Source organism: Pimephales promelas, chromosome 17 (assembly GCF_988280905.1).
Source record: "Pimephales promelas chromosome 17, fPimPro1.hap1.1, whole genome shotgun sequence".
Lineage (NCBI taxonomy): Eukaryota > Metazoa > Chordata > Actinopteri > Cypriniformes > Leuciscidae > Pimephales > Pimephales promelas.
Window position 1 is genome coordinate 2,078,562 of NC_142785.1, and position 24,432 is coordinate 2,102,993.

At 37.1% G+C, this 24,432-nt stretch overlaps 1 protein-coding gene across 3 annotated transcripts in view; it reads left to right on the forward strand.

Annotated features, from left to right (window-relative positions):
• Nucleotides 1-24,432, forward strand: part of slc39a11 (solute carrier family 39, member 11) — a 190,504-nt gene that overhangs the window by 138,028 nt on the left and 28,044 nt on the right. The window lies entirely within an intron of this gene.

The window sequence follows — 24,432 nt, forward strand, 5'->3', positions numbered from 1 at the left end:
TATGTAGGGATTTTCATCTAATTAGCATATTATGACATCATATGGTGGCGGAAATCTTGGATTATAGAATTTTCATGAAAATTCACGTTTAAACGGAAAATGCACAACTTCTTTCCCTCCAAAATGTCCATCACCTTAAACTGTTCAATACTGAATGGTGTATAGTAAGTAGTAAACAAACTGTGTAAATCATTACTAATAAATGGTCGAAACAAACCGAATGCATGTTGCATCTGGTTGAAATGGGAAATAATAGGTCCCCTTTAAAAAAAAAAAAAACTAAGAATGATTAGTTTTGATTTCATGCTGACTTTAATATTGGCTGTATCAAAATGAAATCTGCATTGAGAAATGGAAAATGGACGGATAATGGTTATTTCTAGTCTCCCTCTCAACTGTGCTGGTTTCATGACACTTGAAAAGTCTTTTGCCTCCAGTGCTTTTCATCTACTCTTTCTTCTTTGCATTTGTACTTTTTTCCGTCTTTATCACGAGCGCTTTCGTCAGCACTCGATCACGTCGGATATGTTTGTTAATCATTCCAGTGCTGATCTCTGTCATTGTTCCTGAGCGACAGACAGCATGAGTGAGTGAATATAGATGACAGGTAGTCTGTGTGTGTGTGTGTTCATACGGTGACCCCAGCTGTCCTCAATGTCCCATCTAAAACCCCTAAAATCAGGCACAATCCTGATGGACGACCTCAGAAAACCTCAAGAGTGTGTTTTGAGTCAATGTGTGTGATGTTTTCCTCACTGAATTACACAGTGACTCATTGCTTGTTCTTTTCAGCCTGAATTTGATTTTTTGAGCTTTCCAGCAGATTCTTCAATAAATGGACGAGCATTTTTCAGAATGAATCATCAGATTGATACGAGATCAATAGGGTACGAGGTCACTGCGAGAATTAACTGATAATTAGTCTTGACGGTTCCTCATTGATAAATGCACCCGTGATCACTTGATTTGCATTATATTGAAATAAACAAGTAAAATTTGCACACCGTTTAACAATAAATGGAATAGTTAAACAGTGTGCGGTTATAGTTTGTTTTAATTCTGCACTTGTTGGAGATCATTTGAATATGTGTACTTTCCCTTTTTTTGTTAAATCATTGTATCCAACACATTTTTCATAATTGCAAAATTACCTTTAATGTGATTATAAAAGTGATTATGATAAAAATACACTCTACCACTCAAAAGTTTGGGGTTTGTGCATTTTAAAAAAGGAGAAATGTTATACTTTGATTCAGCAAGGACACATTCAATTGATCAAAAGTGACAATTGTAATGTTACAAAAGATCTTTTTTAACTTTTCATTAAAGAATCATCAAAGAATCCCAAAAAAAATGTTCTCAACATTGATAATAATCATAAATGTTACTTTAGCATCAGACCATCATATTAGAGTGATTTGTGAAGGATCATGTGACGAGCTCTGAATAAATTATGATCATAAATTATAAAATTATAAATGAATAAATTACACTTTACTATATATTCACATAGAAAACAGTTATTCTAAATTATGATAATATTTCACAATATTCCTGATTTTACTTTATTTTTTATTTTTTTTTAATAAAATTAATGCAGCCTGGTAAGCAGAAGATAAAAAAAATCTTTTGAACGGTAGATGCATTATTAATATTTAAAAATAAATATATTTTGTCATGTATACTTTACAATTTATATTATATTTTACTATATCATGAAATTCAGTGGAATATACAGGAATTAAAGGTCCAATATGTACGAATTTTGTAATAAAATATCCAAAAATCACGTGCACAGTGTGATATATTTCCTGCAGTTGTGTACTTACAATATCCCAAAAGTCTCCAAAGTTCTTTTATTTCAGAGAAATCCAATTTTAAATAAATGTCCGTCCCAGAAAAAAAGTCACCTGTCAATGACGCAATATCCGCGCTATCCTCGGTTTCCGCGCGTACTGCCATAGCCATAGCCATAGCCATAGCCATGACGTAACCATGGCGACAGACGTGGACAACTGCGTAGTGAGTAACGTTTAGCGGCACGCAGTTCTCGTTTCGTTCAAACATAGACCATGGCAAGCAGACTTTGGAACAAACAAGGAGATCTAAATTGAGGATCAATATCTGCGTGGCGTTTTTGAGATGCCGAGAGCTAGCGTCCGAAACCGACTTCCGCTCGACAGAGAGCTAGCGTCCGTGACTAATTTGGACTTGACAACTTTACGAGTCACGACTTTACAGCTTTATTAGACGGGTGAGCAAATGCACATAAAACAAATCAATGTTATAACGTTAGTTTGACATGATGAAATGTTAGAATATGGTCAGTATGTTATTCTGCTAGTTTCGCATAGCAAACAAGCTAACACGTAGAATAACATTATAACTTTCAACACGCATTTAAATGCCGTTTAGTGTGATAGTGTAACGTTATGTGCTGCGTTTCCCTCACAAGCCTAATTCATCTAATAAACTGAGCTGTGTGAGTAATCCAGCCCTCGCGTGTAGTTCAATAGGATGAAATTACCTTATTCCTTCATATCCGCGGGAATCGGATGTGAAATATGGCTCTTATTAGCAATCGCGACCTGTTTCATACCACTGTAATTAGTGTTTTCACTAATCCAGAAACATCATTCCGCTCGTCACTGCGTCATAAACATACGCCTTTGTTATTGTTGGAAACTGCGCCCTCTTGTGGCCAAAAAAGCTACATATTGTAGCTTTAAATTCAAATTAATGAATTGAACAGAAAAAAAATATTTATTTTATGCCGAACCCTGGCGTCTGCAAGCTGAGGTTCAGAAAGTGTCACCTGTCGTGACATGTTATGCTGCTTTCTCCTCATTACCGCGGCTCATTTTCACCTTTTTAATATTCACAGCCTTGTCTATTCGAGTCTGTTAGTCACTGAGGGCGAGCGGTCTCGGTTACACACAGCTCAGTGTCTCTGTGTCTCTCATGACATGATGATGATGATGAAGAGTTGACCTTTTCCCCTCCGTTCTCTGATGATCTAAAGTGCTGTTGGCCGATGTGATCTTGATAAGGTCAGTGTGATAGAAGCACAAATCCATTGTACGGTTTGCACCTTTAAGTCCCTTCATTCGGAGATCCCTCCCAAAAGTGCCAAAAGCATTGTTAGTTCTTTTGAGTGACATCAGCAATACATTAGAGCTTTTTGAAAGGTTAAAAAGTAATGGCCTGTACTTATTTTTTTCTTTCTTATTGTCCAGACTTACATTATAGAGATTAGACCTACTGTATAAACCTAAAAGAGACACTTTTAATGGAAGTCTTGAGTGTTTCTACTGCACTTATTTTGGCATCTGTAATTTAAAAGTTTTATTGAATCCTTCGAGTGCTGTATGCAATTCTTCTTTGTTACTTCCTCAAAGTCCTGAGTTTGTTTCAGGCTCTTCTAGAACAGGTTTTTCTGCTTGAATGTTGATTATTCTCCTCATATTCTCCATTGTTGCGGCTCCTCTCTTCCCAGTCTGTCAGTAACGCTCTATTTACTTCCTGTCTCTATGAAGCCCCTCCTTCTGAAAAGCACACTGTGCTCTGATTGGTCGGCTGGATCATTATGTCCTGATTGGTCGCGCGCTTCGAGTGTGTTTGGGTAATGCCCCCGCCCCTTTCCTTAACCACCTGTTTAACACACTACTAACTAACCAGGCCCCGCCCCTTTATTTTGCGTATTAATTATTTAAATGAGGAGATGGAGGGGCACTTTCAAGATGGAGGGGCAACATGGCGATCCCCTTACCCGTATGTATTTCCAATGGCATATTATACACTCACGAGAATAATTTATTACTTGAACAAAGTAAATATACATTAATGAGCACATATATTTTTGAAAGAAGCAGTGTTTCTAGCTAAGAATAAACTAAAAGAGTTACACAGTGTAGCTTTAATATCCCATACATCAGCAAAATGATAATTTGATCAATCCTTCATCTAAAGCCTCAGTTGATCTGTTCACTTCTACAAACCCCATATGAATATCCAACCCGATCTCACGGCAATTCGTACGAATTTTACGAGGTGGCTAATTCGTAACAAATCGTTCGACCTCACTCGTACGAATTACTGCGATTTTTGCTAAATCGTACATATTTCATGAGTTGGCCAATTCGTATGAATTTGTGAGAATGACCAACCCGATCTCACGGGAATTCGTACGAATTTTACGAGGTGGCTAATTCGTAACAAATCGTTCGACCTCACTCGTACGAATTACTGCGATTTTTGCTAAATCGTACATATTTCATGAGTTGGCCAATTCGTATGAATTTGTGAGAATGACCAACCCGATCTCACGGGAATTCGTACGAATTTTACGAGGTGGCTAATTCGTAACAAATCGTTCGACCTCACTCGTACGAATTACTGCGATTTTTGCTAAATCGTACATATTTCATGAGTTGGCCAATTCGTATAAATTTGTGAGAATGACCAACCCGATCTCACGGGAATTCGTACGAATTTTACGAGGTGGCTAATTCGTAACAATTCGTGCGACCTCACTTGTACAAATTAATACGATTTTTGCTAAATCGTACATATTTCATTAGTTGGCCAATTCGTATGAATTTGTGAGAATGACCAACCCGATCTCACGGGAATTCATACAAATTTTACGAGGTGGCTAATTCGTAACCTCACTCGTACGAATTAGTGTGATTTTGCTAAATCGTACATATTTTACGAATTGGCCAATTTGTATGAATTCGTAGGAATGACCTAGCCCTGACCCCGCCCCTAAACCTACCCATCATGTGGGTTTAGACAAATCATACGAATTCGTACAAGTGAAGTCGTATGAATTAGTACAAATTAGCCACTTTTTAATCCACTTTTTAAGCCACTTTTTAATCGTTAGGACTTCATGCATTGGAAAAGCCATTGAAAGGCAGCTTGACTGTCATTCTGGATATTTATTTCTACAGTGTGCAGCCTCAAAATTGCAGGAAGTGTGTCTTAGCGAAGTCAGTAAATGAACCATCACCTGTGGCAGAGTTTAATTGCAGTCTCTCAGCGAGAAGTTTTCATTGTCCGGAGTTTTTAAGTGCTTTAATGTAATTTATTGCAATTTTCTTCTCTGAAAGATAATTCTGACTGGAATTGCCTGTTCATTTCCATTCAGCATCTAGGACAGGTGCTCAAGAGACTACAAAGGAAATAAAAAAGTCAATCCCTCACCATTCACTGTGGTGAATACAGCCACAATAAAAATAGGCAAATTTAAAAAAAACATCCAGTTTTTGTTTGCTTGAATACCCTTTCATTTTTTATACATTTTTTTATTAAGATAATCAAATGTTCATCAGGCTTTTGAGGACGGTTTATTAGTTCATCTGTCAATTATTGTTGTATTGCATTGCGTTATATTTTTTAAAGCTGTGATTATGAAACTAAGCATTTAAATATCAGCTTACTGAGACATTATTGGCAGATTAATATATATATATATATATAAATGAAGAGTTCAGATGCAAAAGCCTCTAAGTGCCATTTGAAATTTTCTTCTAAAATGATAATTTTTATCAAGCTTGTATATTTAAGTTCAGTAATTTCACTTAAAAGGCAATAAAGATAACCTATTAATTGTCATTTAAGTGAAATTACTGAACTTAAATATACAAGCTTGATAAAAATGATCATTCAAGAAGAAAATTTCAAATGGCATTTAGAGGCTTTTGCATCTGAACTCTTCATATATATATATATATATATATATATATATATATATATTACATTACAAGCATCAGAATTTGAATCTGCAGCAAATTACATATTTTTTGCTCAGTTTGAGCTGTTTTTATCCATATTCTTATTATATAAGCCATAAAAGCCTTATGTTTTAAATATAAATATGACAAATAGGAACACCTGTTCAATTTCTCATTAATGCAATTATCTAATCAACCAATCACATGACAGTTGCTTTAGTGCATTTAGGGGTGTGGTCCTGGTCAAGACAATCTCCTGAACTCCAAACTGAATGTCAGAATGGGAAAGAAAGGTGATTTAAGCGATTTTGAGCGTGGCCGGTCTGAGTATTTCACAATCTGCTCAGTTACTGGGATTTTTACACACAACCATTTCTAGGGTTTACAAAGAATGGTGTGAAAAGGGGAAAACATCCAGTATGCGGCAGTCCTGTGGGCCAAAATGCCTTGTTGATGCGAGAGGTCAGAGGAGAATGGGCCGACTGATTCAAGCTGATAGAAGAGCAACTTTGACTGAAATAACCACTCGTTACAACCGAGGTATGCAGCAAAGACACAACACACACAACCTTGAGGCGGATGGACTACAACAGCAGAAGACCCCACCGGGTACCACTCATCTCCACTACAAATAGGACAAAGAGGCGACAATTTGCAAGAGCTCACCAAAAAGACTGGAAAAATGTCGCCTGGTCTGATGAGTCTCGATTTCAGATGGTAGAGTCAGAATTTGGCGTAAACAGAATGAGAACATGGATCCATCATGCCTTGTTCCCACTGAGCAGGCTGGTGGTGGTGGTGTAATGGTGTGCGGGATGTTTTCTTGGCACACTTTAGGCCCCTTAGTGCCAATTGGGCATCGTTTAAATGCCACGGCCTACCTGAGCATTGTTTCTGACCATGTCCATCCCTTTATGACCACCATGTCCCCATCCTCTGATGGCTACTTCCAGCAGAATAATGCACCAGGTCACAAAGCTCGAATCGTTTCTTGAACATGACAATGAGTTGACTGTACTAAAATGGCCGCCACAGTCACCAGGGGTCTCATTTATAAAACTGTTCGTAAGATCCTTATTAAAAGTGTACGTGCGCCCGAAAGCCAAAAATGGCGTACACACCAGAACCGGCGCAGAAATCCCTTTATAAATCCCAGTCATGGAGATTTGGACATATATGGAGATTACAACGCCTCGTTTAAATATGCATATCCTCATCTGCATATCATTTGCATGTGATTATTCATCCACGTTATACCACGTTAACGTACAAGACGTTAGGAAAATATGAAATACAGATGTGCCGTGTCACAATATTTATTTATTTTTATTTTTTTTTGTAGCCGCCCTATATCCTTGCCTTGTTTTTGAATGAATAAATCAAATAGTGTAAAATACGTTTAAGAGAAAGATTTTCCCCAATCTTTTCCACTGGCCAAATAGTATTTTTAATAAATGTATATTTTTAATGGAAGCAGATAGACATGGTTGTGCATTATTTATTTGCATGGAACTATTTTCTCAGACAATCTGCTATTATCATGATTAGCAATTATCTCTAGATAAAACATTAAAACACAGCATGCCAGAGGGAACGTGTTCAAAAGCATTGCAACCACAACAAATATATATATTTCCATTTATTGAATATATTTTTTTTGTAACTTCTCAGTGATGATTTCATGTAGTTTAACTCCATTAACGAGAATGGCATATTTAATCTAAATGATCAATCATTGTTTCATTTATTTAAACTGTTATTGAGAACGTGCACTGTATTTATTAGCCTACTCATGCAGATTTATGGTTCGTTGACCCTTAAGAGGTCATCATCATCATCACGACCCGTCGACCGTGACTGGACCCATGATATCGTGACTGACCACCCATTATAAAGTGTTCAGTGTTCATGTCTTGTCAGCTTTGCAGCACTACTTCCTGATTAGCAGGAGCTTTCATCTTCTGCTTTGTCACATCAAAGATAGAAAGCACTCCAAAGAGAATAAAAGAGAGGAATCTGTCCTTGAAGGATCCTGGGACGTGCTATTAGGACCAGAAAGAGACGTTTGGAGGTTTTGGATGTCCGAGCTCTTCTTGATCTTGATTGTAAAGCCGCAAGGTTTTACTGACATGTTAATGAAGCTCTGAAAGTGCACTTTGGGGGAAATAACAACACATGTGGATTTACTTTTTTGCTGGAGTGTGGATGTTTGATAAGGTTGAGTGTTTCTGCTTTCTGATGGCACGGCGCAGGGCTTTCCTCGGGTGGTTTCATTAGGTTTCATTGCTGGTTCTTTAGCAGCGGTCAAACCCAGCAGGCTTCGTTTCTTCCATCCTTTTTCTGCTTTCTTTCTCTCCCAGAGGTCTGTTTTTCTACAGTAACAAAGAGAAATGTGAGTCTGTGCTTCTGCTGCACTTCAGACCTGCTGTGCGAGACAGGTTAAAACGCTTGGATGAAGCACCATCTCGCCTGCATTTAAAGGAGTAGTTCACTTTTGATAAAACTTTTGCTGGTAATTTACTCGCCCCCATGTCATCCAAGATGTCCACGTCTTTCTTTCTTCAGTCGAAAAGAAATTAGGGTTTTTGATGAAAAAATTCCAGGATTTTTTTCCATATAATGGACTTCAATGGGGTCCAAATGAGAGTTTCAGTGCAAACTGCAAGCTGTTCAAAGGGCTTTAAACGATTTCAGACGTTGAATAAGGGTCTTATCAAGCGAAACGATCGCTCATTTAAAAAATAAATAACAAAGTTTAAGTTTTATAAGCTCAAATGCTCGCCTTGCTCGGTTCTGTGATGCGCGTTCGTGACTCTCCTGTTCGAACTCGTTCATCAAAATGAACAAATCTTTTTTCGAGTCATTTTGTTCGTTGAATTAAGTTAGTGTTCATTTTTAACTCTGAACCTAAAGACAGAAATCAATTGGCTTTAATGAGTGCAGCTGTATAACTATATGGACGAAATCTATGAAACCTCTGACACAATGCTGTGTTTTGGCTAAATGCGCTCATATATGTTTGTGGTATTTTTACCAGCTGAGAATCACAAAGAGCTCATGAAATGTGTAAAAGAGTCAAAACGGTGTCAAGAGTCTGACGCCTGAAGTGAACTATAATAGGCAACATCTCGACTATGGCGATTTTGTCCTTTTTAGGGTCGCATCTTGTGACATCACGTCCGTTTAGACGTCTTTGGTCCGTGTTGCCTTCATATTTTAGTCGAAGCGCACCAGAGTTCGTCTGGAGGTGGACCGAGACCCCCTGAAAGGGTTCGGTCTGTCTTGTTTCCTTTCCTTTGTGTTGTGGGACTTTTATTTTGAAGTGCATTCCCCTTGTTTCAGTGTTTCATCCTTTGTCATTTGTTCCTGTTTCCTTTATTTCCATTGCGTTGTTGTTTGTTCCCATAATTATCCTTGTTTGTTGCCATAGCTACCATTGTTAGTTTCTATGACGATCAATCATCTTTTGATCATCTTTTCAGTCTTTGTTGGTCGTTGTTGTCTTCATCAAAAGATATCTCTCATTATTATTTAATGGACCTCAACTAACATGAACTAACAGTGTATAACTATTAACCAACAATAACAAAGATTAACCCTCTGGGGTTGTTCGGCCCAAATGGACCTGAAGAATTTAATTTTTTTTTTTTTTAAATCACAGCTTCCTCGGAATGGTCCGAAATTTGGTGACTTTGTTGGTATTTGGTATTTGAACACACAAAAAAATTGGGGACAGGATGTGAATAGTCTAAGTGGTTGTAAAAAAAAATAGTGACACTTGGGGTGTTCGGGTCCAAATGGACCCACATGGAAAATGAATGGGAAATTGGCAAAAAATGTGAAAATACTGAGCTTTTTTTGTGCGTACAATCTACAAATCAGCCACGATCTTGAAAAAAAAAGCACAACAGTGAAGGGGTGAATCTATAAAACATCAAGAGTGCAAAACAGACACACACAAACACACTTTTATACACAAACACACCAAAAAATTTGTACGTGTTTTGCATTTTTAAAATGCTCAGTTTGTCCACCAGATGGCATCCATCTCATTTCAAAAATTGCTTTTATGAGGCCTAGGCTTGACTCTAAAATGAAATACAGCTTTAAAAAAAAAAAAAAAAAATGTTTTAATATTTTTTCTATTATGTTCAATGGGGGGAAATTTTGTCATAAGCATTGCATTAATACTAATTATACATTTTTTTATTTTTGAAATTTTCTCAAAACACCAAAAAAAGAAAAGAAAAATATTATAAAAAACGAGTAAAAAAAAAAAAATCATGATTTTTTTTTTTTTTTTTTAAATATGAATCCCGCCCTTTGGGTCCATTTGGACCTGAACACCCTGAGTGTGACTCTGAAACGAACAACCCCAGAGAGTTTATCAATTCTTTAACAAATGTATTGCTCGTTGTTAAAGTTTGAACTATTGTAATCATATTGCAAAATGTTACCAATCAAAATCCATCACATTTAGTTTATCCATTCCATCCATTTGCAAATGCGTGGAAATTGTATGAGCAATTAAATCTTAAACACAGGCTTTTTTGTATTTTGATGTCCTAGTTATAGGCTAGCATTGACTTGAGCCTTTTATTACCATTGCTACAATGGAGAAGACTGTGTTAAAACATCTGCAGACTTTTATTCACAGTGTAGAGGTCAAATGTCTGCAGAACTAAATTGCATCCACGCTAAATGTCACTGGACTGAAGACAGCAGAACACACACTGAGGAGTGTGTTTTTGTCCTCAGTGAAGACCTGCCGTGACCTCTGTCATCCGCTAAAGCTACTTCTGTCAGGACGTAATTAGTGTTTGCAGCGCTCTGCTGATATTCCTCATACAGTACGTTCTGTAAAAATGCAATTAATTCAGCCTGAAGCACTCACCGTACAGACTACATTCACTCTAGATCAGACTAGTTCAGTATTGTGTGATTTTTGAAAATCTCTAATTAACTTAAAAATGCAATTAAATGTAACAAACAGCATTTTTAACAGCTTTTACAATAAAACAAAAATAATTTTCGGGGATTTAGGGGTGGGCGGTATGACGATATATATCGTGACCACGGCATAAAATGTCTATCATTAGAGATTTTTCTATTTTGCGGTATGTAAAAAATAGCACTGTGATGAAATGCAGAAATGAGAATATAAAGAGTGGGACATGCTTGGTGTTAAAAAGAGATTTAAGAGCAATATAAAAAATAGTTACAAGTGCAGTTTATCATGAAATATCCAAAATAAGTGTTATTCAGCGGCATCTAAATCTTACACTGTAAAAAATTTGGAGTAAGATTTACTTGAAAAAACCTTGCTAAACGATCTCACTCAGAAAATGCTAGTAAATTTACAAAGATTTGCCAAGTAAAAACCTAAACATATTTATCAGTAGCTTTAATTAGAAATCTTTAAGTTAAATTTACTTGGAATGTGGAATTAAGTAAACTTTACAAAAAATAAGTAATTTTAACTCGGCTTCTAAAAGGTTTGATTAATACCGATTTCCTTTGCCTTTGTATTACACTTCACTAAAACAATTATCTTGAATTGTATTAGTCATTTATGTTCTTTACTTAGATCATCTAAGTAATTTATATATACATCATGTCAGACTTTAAGCCTTATGTGAATGCAGACACCTCAATACTTGGTAGACAATACACAATGGCGGTAACATTTGATGGATCGTTTTTGTGTTTGAATGTGTCGTTTTAAGCCAAAAATTTACTCGAAATGTCACAAAATGGCAATTTACTAATACTGAAAACAAAAATCAATGATAAAACAGTGTAAATACAGCTGGAAACCAGTGAAAAATGGACCTCATTAATTATTCAAGGTCCAGTGCATGATGGGAACCCCAGTATCAGAAAACTTGAGTAATTTTTACTTAATTTTATTGAGTTGATATTACACTTTCATTTATACTCGCTTGAAATAAGTACTGATATGGAATTTACTTATTTTTTTAAATTCTTGCCTGAACTAACTTTTTCAAGTAAACTACATTGGGTTTTTTCACTAGTATTTACTTAACCAAAAAATCATTTTTTACAGTGTAGGTATTGTAGCTTTAAATTCATGTTTCTGTCAATCTTGAATCAGAATAAGTTCCTCTTGCAGCATCTCTTCTCTTCTCTGATGATATGGGCGGGGCTATAACCTGTCACTCATATGAGATCAGCCAATAGCAAACCACAACCATCCAATCAATTCCCCATGCACGGACACAATCAAGCCCCGCCCACATTTGTTCTTGTTCTTGTTTCACTCGGATATACTATCAATAAGTAAGAAAAGATGAGCACAACTTCCACTTCATGCCGACTTGAAAGCAAATAGTTTCATAATTAATTTTATAATGGAGTCACATACAGTATATTGGCTGTTAAATAGAGTTAAACACAATGGAAATATATAAATAGTTAGCTTAAATGCATCATTCCTGTTCTTCTTGTTGAAATCTAATACGTTGCCCCACTTTTTTATAAACTTGATTACACAACATGACATTTTTAGGGTCATTAAATTAAAACTTTTCTATAAAATGGCAAAAACCACCATAAAAACATGAACCTGGCACATAAGCTTATTTTAAAAAGGTTTCTCTTTGTATTTTCCTGGACACTCTTCACCGTTTCAGGTTTAGTGGATTTAAGTGGAGTTTAGTGTAGTGTTAATGTTTCTGTCCGTCACTAGTGTGTGTGTGTGTGTGTGTGTTTCAGCTCTAAAGCACTCTGCTCACTTTTACATCCACTGATGTTAACTCTTCTTCATTCGACATCTATTCTTTAAGCAAGCTAATGAAGTCACATGCTTCGTCCTGAACTAGAATTACGACAAGATTCAGATCTTAAGTTGAACGCAAGCATGCATAAATGTCATCTCCCAGAATGCTCTCCGTTCTCTTTCTGCGGTCACAGCTGACTCAAAGGATTTGGGGTTTTTAATGTTTAAAAGAAGTCTCTTCTGCTCACCAAAGCTGCATTTAATTGATCAAAATACAGTAAAACAGTATTATTCTGATATTTGATTATTAAGTAGAAATAGCTGTTTTTTATGTGAATACAGAGTAAAGTGTAATTTAAAAAAATATTGATGGTTTAACTTAAAAAAGTAAGTAACCTGGGTTGCCTTAAAATTTTAAGTTGATTCAACTGGAAAAAGTGAGTTAATACAACGAAGGAGATTAATTTAACCATCAGAAACTCAAAATTATATGTTATCTGAACTAAATAAATTATTATAAAGTTGATTTGACAAAAGAAAAAAGGTTGTGATTACTACACTGTAAAAATATTGTTGGTTTAACTTAAAGTAAGTAACCTGGGTTGCCTTAAAATTTTAAGTTGATTGAACTGGAAAAAGTGAGTTAATACAATAAAGGAGATTAATTTAACCATCAGAAACTCAAAATAATACGTTATCTGAACTAAATAAATTATTATAAAGTTGATCTGACAAAAGAAAATATGTTGTGATAACAAATCTTAAAAATATTTTTTACAGTGTGTGATCAAAGCTGAATCTTAGATCAGTGTCGCATTATCCTTCAGAAATCACTCCAATATGATGATTTGTCGAAACTGTGTTTGTTATTTTTCAGGATTTTTTGATGAATGGACAGCATTTATTTGATATTAAAAACTTTTTTTTCTTCAAAACCAGTTTTGAAGCCATAGCTATTTTTTCAAAGTCTCTAAAGTAATAAATAAATAAATAAATAAATAATAACATACATGTGATTCATTGACGAGACTTGTGTTTTTCATGTACACACAGTTTTCTGAGAGAGCATTGTGGGAATGATGTTGTCTCAATCCATCGGCATTCACTTCTACATGCATAGACATCATTAGTTTAAGCATGAAGATCATATGTGTGTGTGTGTGTGTGTCCTTTGGGAAAACACTGGTCTGATTTTCATATGTTGCCTGCAGTTCATTAAGCTAAGTGCAACTAAACGCATGGAAAATCCTTGTGAAATATGGGCAGCATCGTTACATTTGATTGGAGGTTTTGTTACTGAAATGTTCAATGCATCGAAGAAAGGCAAACATATGCTCCTGTAAAAGTAAACCATCCCTGATTAAATATAGATTACACATAGGTGCTTTTGGGAATGGGTCAAATTGCACCGTGTTCCCCATTGGTTTGTTGTCAGTGAGGATCACAGATGGAACGGTCATAAATTGGTCAGTTATTGTCAGTTGTGTCTCTTGTGTGTAATCAAGTGTTTGCTCTAATCTTCTAGTGCATGCTTGAAGCCACTAAATGCCACTACTCATTTAATGCTTTAACACAAACTTCAGACGGGCCTGGACATGTACTGGCTTAAGCAGGGGGACACGCCGGGCACTGCAGGATTAGAGTCCCTCTCGGTGTAGTGTGTTACTGATCAGTCCCTCCAGAAAAACGCGATTATGCGATCGCTGAATTCAATGCAAAATCAGCCAAAGTCCGCATATTTATGCGGGGGCCGCATTTTTTCAAATACGCCGCACTTTCGCCGCATAAATTGCCGATTTCCGTGCAAAATATGCGGGGTTTGCATAATTTCATAATCCTCGCATTTTCGTTGCAAAAAAAAGTCACATGTATCTTAGCAGAAAGTTGAAAAATGTTGCGTTTGCTTCACACAAGAGCAGCCATTTCCCCCTGTTTCCATGGGAACGTTATGAAGTGACGCAATTACGCGACGCCAGACAGACTCACAGAGGCGATTGATCTCACAAATCGAACTCGTATAACTGTCTGTCACACGTTCTACTGTCACATTGTTACTTAATAAACAACATAAGATAAAAGTAGTAGCATCAAACAGAAATTACCCGCACACATGGGGCGTTCGACAGTTCAACAGGGAGCGCGCAGCTCTTAAAGGGGCCACACCTTATTTACACTCGTTACAGTCTGAAATAAAACAAGATGAGAAATTAAATATTCCCAGCACTTTCTATGATGTAGTATGCTTGTTTATCAAAGGAAGTAATAAGAAATGACTCTTATATTAACAGGATGTTGGGGGAATCACTTTTTTTCTCTTTTTCATCAAACCGCAATTTTTGCAAGTTCCCTCAATTTTTGTAAATTCCAGCAATTTCATCGCATAAAATTGCATAAATATCCCGCATATTCCATCGCATTTTTAAAGAAAACGGGCCGCGTAATCAGTCAATTCTAGGCAAAGGCAACAATCACTAAAAAAACTCCGTGTTTTTCTGGAAGGACTGAAAACTATTACGGTAAATGTTAAATATAAATCGCAAATTTTTTCACAAATTTTTGGAAATTACCACCACAAAATCAGTCATTTTGATCGCAAAAATCACAAAAAAAAATCGTGAAATCCTGGAGGGACTGACTGATGGTAGCCTGTGTTACTGTGGTCCCAGCTCTCTGCAGGTCATTCATCAGGTCCCTCCGTGTAGTTCTGGGGTTTTTGCTCACCGTTCTCATGATCATTTTGACCCCATCTTGCGTGGAGCCCCAGGCCCCGTCCACATCACTACTGCGTTTTCGTTTAAAAACGGATACCTTTTGTTACGTTTGCACCTCCCGTCCACACTAAAACGGGAAAAACGAAGACCTAAAACGGAGAAGTTTAGAAACGCTGCAGCTGCGTTTTGCGTTTTGAATCTCCGGAGGGCGTTTTAGTGTGGACGAGATGAAAACGGAGGAGTTTACAAACGATGACGCAGAGGCTCACGCTCGGCTCTGTGATTGGGTGTCATCAGTCATGACGTGTCCTTCCCTGATTCGTCAACCACTGTTTACACCGGTGCGCGCATGCCCAGTGTTGGTGAATGGTCACGTGATCCGCGTTTTCAGTCGTTTTAATGTGGACGGGGATCAATTCTAATACGCAGACAAAACGCTGGTGTGGACGGAGATCGTATTCGTTTTAATTCTCCGTTTTTTTAAACGAAAACGCAGTAGTGTGGACGGGGCCTCAGATCGAGGGAGATTATCAGTGGTCTTGTATGTCTTCCATTTACTTACAATTGCTCCGACAGTTTACTCTTTTTTTTACTCTTCCCAGCCTGGTGTAGGTCTACAATTGTCTTCCTGGTGTCCTTCGACAGCTCTTTGGTCTTGGCCATGGTTGAGTTTGGAGTGTGATTGTTTGAGACTGAGGACTGGTGTCTTTTATACAGATAACGGGTTCAAAAAAAAAACTTGACTTGATAAACAGGGGCCAATAAGACAGGAGTTACAGGTCTGTGAGCGCCAGAAATCCTGCTGGTTTTTGGGTGACCAAATACTGATTTTCCACCATAATTTACAAATAAATTCTTTAAAAATCCTCTCATAGTTGAAATGTAGCTATGATGAAAATTACAGACCTCTCTCATTATTCTAAGTAGGAGAACTTGCACAATCAGTGGCTGACTAAATACTTTTTGGGCCCACTATTAGGGTTGGGTATCGTTTGAATTTGAACGATTCTGATTCCGATTGCGATTCCTTGTTTCGATTCCGGTTCCTAACGATTCTCGATTCCGATTCTTTTAAGAGGCAGGGTCAAAAAAGTTTAGCTAACCAACGGCCTTTCTGAAGGAAATGATCCTTCTGTAAAAATACTCCTTTTGTCACAAATTTTGCATTTTGCCGAGATTTCGTTATTTTTAGAAAAGCGAAGCCACACTTTGGATCGCCGACGTAAGGTACTCATGTTCGACTCGCGTGGTTAAGCCAACACTTCCGGTAGACGCTTCTTCGTTGGTGTTGTTCAGCGGTTTCTTCTTCCGCTCGGCGGACTGTGAATATCGAACCTAGGAATCGAAATTTTAACTTTTGAACGATTCCGGGAAAAACGAAAAGTTAGTCTCGGTTCCAATCGATACTCGATTCTCGATACCCAACCCTACCCACTATGTATATATATATTTAGTACCATTTACATGCATTATTATTACATTAGATTATTACACTCGAACTTGACGCACAACGTAATGACGGCAGTTGACGCCTCTCGCGGTTCAAACAAACAGGGCTGGGCAACTACGTTCGCCATGTTGCGTTGTGCGTCAAGTTCAATCGATGCTTACTGCCGTCTGCTGGAAGTTATTTTAGTCCATAAAGTTTTAAATATGGATATTTATCCACAAACGCATCACTTCGGTTCAGAAAACCTTTATAAACTCCTGAGATCCGTGTCGAGCTCTCTAATCATGAATAAATGCGCTTTAAAGGGGCAGTTCACTTTGAAATTAATTTTTGGTATGTTTTAGGTTACCTCAAGGGCATCCAAGATGTAGGTGTCTTTGTTTCCGCAGTATTTTCAATTTTGATATTTTTAGGTCAAACCGTTCTTGTCTGTCAGTCATATAATGGAGGTCTATGGTCACCACCTCAAAGAGCATGCACAGAGAAGTCCAAATTAAACATGATTTAATGACTCGTAAATGTAAGTACACATTGATGGCCTAAGACACGAAACGAGCGGTTTGTGTGAGAAAACCAACAGTATTTATAATGTTTTCACCTCTTCTAACCAGAGTCACGTCCAAGTGATCTGAGGGCGCTGGCGAATAAATAATATGTAAAATATGTCCATCATCTCTTTCATCATCCATGTTGAATTACTGTCATAAAAAAACATTGTGACATGTAACGAGGGCAGTGATTATTACAGAATTATGAGTAAGCATTAAAGTATTAAAATCTTAACCTGAATTATTAAAAATATATATTTTAATTAATCTGTGCTCTGCAGATGAAGATTCAAGTGTCTTTTTTTTTTTTTTTTTGTGGCATTTGTATATTTATTTTGGTTAATTTATTGTGATGGGAGCCCAGAGACCCCGAGGCAAAGAAACGAAGCACAATTTGTCTATTAATGATGTGTATGACTCACTTATTAAAATAAATTAAACATCAAGACTGTGTTGCATCACTTTTGCCTGACAAATCTCAGAGAGCGGGACAAGATCTGTGGAATGAGATATGCCATCATATTTTATTAAGCACAAATATAGCAGACATGCGTCCAGCAAACAGCAGAGTTGTTTGTTTGGAACGACAGATCTCAATCTGCATGTGGTTAGAAGCAGTTTCTTGTTTTCATGACATCAATAAAGCCTTGTCTTGAGCAAAATAAGCAAGCTGACATTCAGTACAACCTTTATATTTTATTTAGAATACATAGAAATGTGATTTATGTCCTTAGGTTGTCAAGAGATTTAAAGACTGTGCATGTATGAACGTGCTCTACTATGTAAGAACGAGTCTGATTGAATCTGGAAATAAAGCAAAATAACTGAGAGAAATGAAAAAGTCAGTCTTTCTTCAGTCGAAAAGAAATTAAGGTTTTTGATAAAAACATTCCAGGGTTTTCTCCATATAATGGACTTCAATGGGGTCCAAACGGTTCAAGGTCCAAATGAGAGTTTCAGTGCAGCTTTAAACGACACCAGACGATGAATAAGGGTCTTATCAAGCGAAACGATCACTCATTTAATAAATAAATAACAAAGTTTAAGTTTTATAAGCACAAATGCTCGCCTTGCTCTGTTCTGTGATGAGCGTTTGTGACTCTCCTGTTCAAAATGAACGAAATGTCCAAAAATGTCATAGATAAGACCTATATTCATCGTCTGGTGTCGTTTAAAGCCCTTTGAAGCTGCATTGAAACTCTCATTTTGACCTTGAACCGTTTGGACCCCATTGAAGTCCATTATATGGAGAAAATTCTGGAATGTTTTCATCAAAAACCTTAATTTCTTTTCGACTGAAGAAAGAAAGACATGGACATCTTGGATGACATGGGGGTGAGTAAATTATCAGCAAAAGTTTTTTGAAAAGTGAACTACTCCTTTAATTCGATCTCAAACTGTTTCATTAAAATAAGTTATTATTCCAACACCTGCGTGACGTCATTAACCAATACTGTTGAATAACAAATTTGCGATTTCGGGAAACAGTCGTGATGCATTCTTCAACGATGCATTGTACTATAGTAAGGAAACACACCCGTCTCTATGACGCCCCTCCTTCTGAAAGCACACTGCGCTCTGATTGGTCGGCTAGATCAGTGTGTTGTGATTGGTCGAGCACTTTGAGTCTATTTGGGAAAAGCCCCGCCCCTTTCCATAACCGCCAGTTTAACACACTACTAACTAACTGAACCAGGCCCCGCCCCTTTATTCTGCGCATTAATTATTTAAATGAGGAATATTGTGACGCGTTCGTTCCTGGAAGAAACTCAAAACTACAATGGAGGAGAAACAGCAACATTGCATACTAAAGAAAGATGGGGAAAAAAAGCATAACTAAATATTTATCATAAGTCAATGAGACATTTCAAGTCAAGTGAAGGAGATTTGCGGCTCTTGTATGTGTGTTATGTGGACGGAGAGAGATAAGATGTCTTCATTTGTCTGTTGTAAAGAGAGATACGCTGAGGGAAGATCATGTTTTATGGATGGAGGTGGAGAAGCTTGAGGGGACACTTGTAATGAATCTCTTGATGTGATTACACTGCATGTACCGTGCCACAATACGACGTCTCCGCTCGAGAGAGAGCTTTTAGTTTCGTCTCCCAGGCATTTCACATTTCAGAGCAGCGCTGATGCTGTGGTGAACATGCTGATGTAGCAGATGTGTGTTTTAAAACCTCACATTTTTAATGCAAAATATATATATATACAATGCAATAAAGAGGGATTCATTCATGTTTAAGAATGAAAGATGCCCAAATGAATTAACACTATATTCTTTTTTATATCCCATGCAAACAAAAATAATCGCCAACAACCAAAAAGTAAATACAAGAAAACTACAAAAAAAAAAAAAAAAAAAAAAACAGCGGATATGTGCTTTACAGTAATTGGTCGTTAGGTTGCACAATTCAATAAAGTGAAAATGAATGTAGGGATGATCTCCAAAGTTGAAGCAGTCCCTTAGTCATCTAATGGTCCATCCATTTGCGTTGTATTCACTCCAAATGAGAACAGTTCTCATGCATCTGACTCTTCCAAATCAGTCATACGTAAGCCAAACGCCCCTAGCTTACATCCCTCTGGGCTTTAAAAACATATTTAGTTCACAACATGGGCTGTCACCAAAACAAAACAAACATCATCATCAAGGCATGCTTTTAAATTGAATTAAAAATAGGCTAATGTCTCATCAAAAGTATGAAATTATAGATGCAAGCAGCAATTATCGGGCACAAGTCATGACCGGAAGCATCAGACCAACTGCAACAGCAGTAATTAAAGTCATTTTAAGATGATTTTTAGGCAAAATGGCTGAAAAAAAAAAATACATTCACTACTAATTTGATTTAATGGTTTATCAGTTTCGACCAATAGGTGGCGCTGTGACCAAATTGTGATGTTTCGTGGTCCGAGTAAGGTGGCAAGTTTGGTGTCAATATGCCAAAGAGTTGCAGAGATGCAACCTCAGGGTTATTTCGGCATCACGCCCCAAATGTCTTTCTGCGGTGTTTGAAAACGTTTTTATTAAATCTATAACTTTTTGTCGGCACAGTCTGAAGATGATCTGACCCAGATCTGATGAATATCGGACAAGGAGGAGTTTGAAAAATTGGTATCTACGTCCTCGACATCTCCTAAGGAATCCAGTTTCATTATAATAGGCTAATGTAACCAAAACAATATTAGCATATATGGAAAATCATTATAACTGTTGACCACAAGGTGGCGCTGCCCTGATACTTTTGAGGTATGGTGTCGAAGACACAGTTTTTTTAACCATACACCAATGATTTCGTAAAATGTTGCATTTTACGTCCAAATTCAAAATGTCTGACTCGCAAATTGGCCGATATCGTTCGATTCGACATGCTGCACCGAAAGTGATTTATGGCCCAACTATTAAGCCATTTTTTATATCTCCTGACCACTAGGTGACACTGCTCAGATAACGTCAGGTCATGGTTGTCATAACACTCACCAAGTTTGGTCATAATTTGCTAAAGCGTTGCGGAGATATAGCTTTGTGTCCATTTTGGCACGCTCTTGGTAGACTTCGTTTGCGCATTATTTGAGAATTTCATAACTTTTTGCCGGCCTGGTCTGAAGATGATCTGATTACATTTTTGAATGTTTAAAAAAAAGTTTTAAAAAAGTAGGTTTTCCGGAAAATTCTAAATGGCAAAATTGCATCATATATACAGTTGGTGGCGCTAGAGGGATTGATTTAGAGACACCAAATCTGCTATGGTGACAGTTTAGATTGTCCAAATTTCATAACTTTCCCGCAAACATTTCTATGGGCTGCATAGACTCAAGAGCGGAAAAAGAAGAAGAAGAAACGGAAGAATAACGATAAGAACGCCAATGAAACGGATACAATCGGCCACGTAATAATAATATTAATAATAATAACAATTAGAATAATGCCACATACCTTCGCTTAGCTTACAAAAATAGCTACAACTAATTAAACTAAAACTAATAAATAAAGTATATATAATATATATGGTATATAATATATAATAAATACCATATAATATATATAATAAAAATGACAAACACATTTGAAATGTTAATAAAAAATTTGATTTGCTGCCCAAGAAACATTTCTGATTATCAATGTTGAAAACAGTATTGCTGCTTCAGATTTTTGCGGAAACTTCGATTAATAGAAAATTCCAAAGAACAATATTTATTTGAAATAGAAATCTTTTGTTACATTATAAATGTCTTTACTGTCACTTTCGATCAATTTGATGTGTTCGTGCTGAATGCAAGTATTCATTTCTTTAAAAAAAATGGACTGACCTCAAACATTTTGTGTGTTTTATGTCATCATGGTCTTTAACTCTTTGCCTTTAAGATGATCCACATGTTTAAATATTGCCTTTTAGACGCTGTAGATTTTGAAAGACAACTTTGACTTGTCACTTTAACCACAGCAGAAGTGTTTTGCATCAGATTTTTATCTGATTTAATGCCATGTTGATTTGATATCAAATGCATTTACATATTCTTAATTTCCTCTGAGCCCAGAATGAATTTTCCTTGCTAAGGATAAGATTGACCTGATTAGTCTGAGTGATGGCTTTGAATGAACATATTAACATAAATGCGCCACACACACACACACACACACACTGATCTGACCGGAGGTGTGTATGAGGGAGTCAGAAGCGCTAGTGGAGCATGTGAAATTGAATTGGACTCAAGAATGGGGGCTTTGATTGGTTGTCAGCTTATCAGATGCTGAGGTGCTTCTGGACTGAAAAAGGATCTGAAATCTAAAGCCCAACACCAGTACGATATCTATGAGATCAAGACAAATCCGCTACTGGCTTCACAGATGAGAAACAGTGCCATGCAGAGAACATGAAATTGAGAATTGAGAGTTAACAGGATTCACGTTTGGAAATTGAAAATGAACTGCATCATTTCACATTACACATTTAATATAGAGGTCAGTAAAAAAGACCTGAGCTAACATCGTCCAGAAAAACGTGATCACATGATTTAGGCATTTTTTCAAATACGCTGCACTTTCGCTGCATAAATTGCAGATTTACGTGCAAAAAATACGCAGGGCTTTCATGATTTCATAATCCTCGCATTTTCGTTGCAAAAAAGACATATATCTTGAAAAATATTGAAAAATATTGCGTTTGCTTCACACGAGATCCACCTTTTTGCCCTGTTGCCATGGGAACGTTATAAAGTGACATAAACCTGTTGCCATGGGAACGTTACGAAGTGACGTATCCTGTTGCCATGGGAACGTTACAAAGTGACGTAACCTGTTGCCATGGGAAGGTTACGAAGTTGCGTAACCTGTTCCCATGGGAACGTTATGAAGTGGCGTAACCTGTTGCCTTGGGAACATTACGAAGTGACAACCTGTTGCCATGGGAAGGTTACGAAGTTGCGTAACCTGTTCCCATGGGAACGTTATGAAGTGGCGTAACCTGTTGCCTTGGGAACATTACGAAGTGACAACCTGTTGCCATGGGAAGGTTACGAAGTAGCGTAACCTGTTCCCATGGGAACGTTACAAAGTGACGTAACCTGTTGCCATGAGAACATTACGAAGTGACATAACCTGTTGCCATGGGAACTTTACAAAGTGACGTAACCTGTTGCCATGGGAACGTTATGAAGTGACGTAACCTGTTGCCATGGGAACGTTACGAAGTGACGTAACCTGTTGCCATGGGAACGTTACGAAGTGACGTAACCTGTTGCCGTTACTAAGTGAAGTAATCTGTTGCCATGGGAACGTTACGAAGTGACATAACCTGTTGCAATGGGAACGTTACGAAGTGACGTAACCTGTTGCCAAGGGAACGTTATGAATTGATGTAACCTATTGCCATGGGAACGTTACGAAGTGACATAACCTGTTGCCATGGGAACGTTATGAAGTGATGTAACCTGTTGCCATGGGAATTTTAAGAAGTGACGTAACCTGTTGCCATGGAAACGTTATGAATTGATGTAACCTGTTGCCATGGGAACGTTTCGAAATGACGTAATCTGTTGCCATGGGAACATTATGAAGTGATGTAACCCGTTGCCATGGGAACGTTTCGAAGTAACATAATCTGTTGCCATGGGAACGTTATGAAGTGACATTACCTGTTGCCATGGGAATGTTATGAAGTGGCGTAACCTTTTGCCATGGGAACGTTACGAAGTGACGTAACCTGTTGCCATGGGAACATTACAAATTGATGTAACCTGTTGCCATTGGAACGTTATGAAGTGACGTAATTACGCGACGTGAACATTATCGAAAAGCTGTAAAACAGGAGCACACTTGTTTATATTTTATTTATTCATTTTTACAGAAGTTGTATATTCCTTTTGTAAACCTACAGAACTTGTTTTGTAAGTTTGATGTGTTTATTAAGGTCTGAAATAAACAAGATGAGAACTGAAATATTCCAGCACTGTCTGTGATGTATATGTTTGCTTATCATAAATAATAAGAAATGACTCTTCACATTAAGGCAGGAGTCTAGTGAGATCAGGGTGTTGGAGAATCACTTTTCTCTTTTTTCATCAAACCACAGTCTTTGCAAGTTCCCGCAATTTCATCGCATAAAATTGCATAAGTATCCCACATATTCCATCACATTTTTAAAGAATAAGGGATGCATAATCAAGGATTTTCACCCGCAACAATCACAAAAACAAAACAAAAACAAACTAAAAAAAAAACGTATTTTTATGAACTGAAGTGTTTTACAATGGCTTCAAATTCAGCTCGAATTCAATCACCATTATTATGATTTTTGATGTTTATTGTTCAGGGGTCTCTCTCTTCCCCATATTCCCAGCATGCAATAATTAGCTAGCTAATATTAAAAAAAACAACTTAACATTGTTCTTGTGGCGTACTGAAATGTTTTTATTGTTCACATCTACTTGGCTTATCCATTCCACATTTGAAAAATAAATGAACGCAAGTTGGTAGGGACGTGAAATAGGTATTCATTTTTTATAGACATGGTCTTAAAAAGACTTATTATTTTAATTTAACTTGAAGAAACCTGTAGGAACCCTTGTATGATGCCAGAAATCTTATTTTTGGGTGAACTTTCCCTTTAATGGCTATTTGCTCTTTTAAAAAATAGGGAGTACCTTCAGTACGGGCTGCAGATTCGTTTCTAAGCCACAGTGACCCAACACTAGACAGTTATGTGGACGCTGTTCTGTTTTATATCTGCGTTTTGCAGTTAGC